At 35.3% G+C, this 2,421-nt stretch overlaps 1 pseudogene; it reads right to left on the bottom strand.

Moving 5' to 3' along the window:
* Nucleotides 1-1,086: 1,086 nt before the first annotated feature.
* On the bottom strand, nt 1,087-2,134 carry LOC110440907 (annotated as a pseudogene).
* Between the last annotated feature and the right edge of the window lie 287 nt (nt 2,135-2,421).

Below are 2,421 nucleotides of genomic sequence, written 5' to 3'. Positions count from 1 at the left end.
CAGGAGCCTCCACATGCTGAAATAAACAAGTTAAACAATAAAGAAATACCAGCACTTTCCAACATTAGCACATTAAAAAATACCACACAATATTTTGATAATTATTTATCAATTTGAAGACAGCTAGTACACATCATTAGAAAGCAGGGTAACTTCACACTATAGTTGATACAAAAATGACATTTTTTTGTCTTGGGTATTAATGTGACAAATATATTACCTTATGGTTATTGAATGGCAAGAATATCTATATTTAGTGACTAACATTCAAGAAACCAGTGATAGTGGTGTTCCTTGTTGAGTTAAGTTGAGACTGGCCTTGCCACTCTCCTGTGACACACTGGGTGACCTCAACAAAATATCCTAGGTGAAGACGCACCTAGGACATATCCTTCATAGGGACAAATTTATTTCCTGTCCGTCATCTTCAAGACCAACAGTGTGTATGGTAGCTTCATCGTTACCAACCTTCACGGTGCGAATGCATTCATCCTAGAAAATATGTTGTTGCAATATCATGACTGAAGTTATTTTAATGAGTATATATATGTTGCTAACATCAAAAAAGTTGCCATAAGTACCTGTTAAATAGCTTTACATGTAACATAAATAATATAAATTNTATATTCAAGGTCACATGGGTCAAATTTGTTTAAAATCTTTAAACAACCTCTTCTGAATAACCATGGGTCCCAGGATGTTTATACTTTGCAAGTTGCATCCTGAGATGAAAGGCTATACAATGTGTTCAACATAATGACTTTGTTCAACTTTCAATCACAGGAGTGAAATGTTTTAAAAAAAATAACAGGGTCTTTTGAATGAATTTTAATCATAAATACTGATAGTTTGCCTGTAGCTTTATTTCAGATCACTTTTAAGGTTACAAGTGTGAGTTTTATACCAGGTGAGCGATGCAGGCCCATTGGGCCTCTTGTTTGGAGGACAATATCGACGTTCAAGTCAACAATTGAAACTCCCGCTACTGTGCCAGTCAGTGTGACTTCAGGAGCCTCCACATGCTGAAATAAACAAGTTAAACAATAAAGAAATACCAGCACTTTCCAACATTAGCACATTAAAAAATACCACACAATATTTTGATAATTATTTATCAATTTGAAGACAGCTAGTACACATCATTAGAAAGCAGGGTAACTTCACACTATAGTTGATACAAAAATGACATTTTTTTGTCTTGGGTATTAATGTGACAAATATATTACCTTATGGTTATTGAATGGCAAGAATATCTATATTTAGTGACTAACATTCAAGAAACCAGTGATAGTGGTGTTCCTTGTTGAGTTAAGTTGAGACTGGCCTTGCCACTCTCCTGTGACACACTGGGTGACCTCAACAAAATATCCTAGGTGAAGACGCACCTAGGACATATCCTTCATAGGGACAAATTTATTTCCTGTCCGTCATCTTCAAGACCAACAGTGTGTATGGTAGCTTCATCGTTACCAACCTTCACGGTGCGAATGCATTCATCCTAGAAAATATGTTGTTGCAATATCATGACTGAAGTTATTTTAATGAGTATATATATGTTGCTAACATCAAAAAAGTTGCCATAAGTACCTGTTAAATAGCTTTACATGTAACATAAATAATATAAATTAAAAAAATAATAAATAGCAACAAATGACCTTCTATCAATGCTGAAAGATTGAACTCAGTTACATTATACCTCATTTCTTTAAAGCTGAAAGTGGCAACAAATAAATAAAACTTGCCTTGATAATTTTGCCCACTACAGTCACAACTGACTTCTGAGGCATAGCCTTGATATCCAACACCTTCTTTTTGGGCGACGGGGACATGATTAAGTATACTGCTTGCTCCACTAAGTGGCTTGGCACCTGGACTGGACCACACACCATAAACTTTGATGATTTTGTGATTATTTTTTTTTCTTGTTTCTGACAAAAAAGTTCCTTAAGTGAAGGGACTTCCCCTCAGCAACTAATATGTGTCTCTTGGCATCATTAAGTGTGGCTACGGCTGTATCGCTACTGTCTGCCACACTGAAATTAAGTAATGTCATGTCTTCCCCACTAGTGGAGGTGAACTTAGCGGTGTGGCCAACAGTGCAGTCGGGGTATGGTACACTATTGTTTGATGCCATCTTTCAGATCTCGGATGCTTTTTTGTGCCATTCTGGAATAAGAAGAGAAGCTTAGTAACTGTATAGACAAAACAACTGGTATGAACGAAATATTCTGTTTATAAAAAAAATCAACAATAATATAACACTTCCTGTACATAACTACAGTTCACTGCTTCAAGTTTCCACTTCTAAACATTTACCTAATGAAATATTTATAATGTTATTACATTTGAAGTCTAGTGCTTATTACATTTGAAGTGTAGTGCTTAAGTTTCAACTTCTTGACTACAATGTAAGGAAAGTAT

This window comes from Mizuhopecten yessoensis, unplaced genomic scaffold (assembly GCF_002113885.1).
Source record: "Mizuhopecten yessoensis strain PY_sf001 unplaced genomic scaffold, ASM211388v2 scaffold713373, whole genome shotgun sequence".
Classification (NCBI taxonomy): Eukaryota; Metazoa; Mollusca; class Bivalvia; order Pectinida; family Pectinidae; genus Mizuhopecten; species Mizuhopecten yessoensis.
This window is presented reverse-complemented; position numbering and strand designations above follow the sequence as displayed.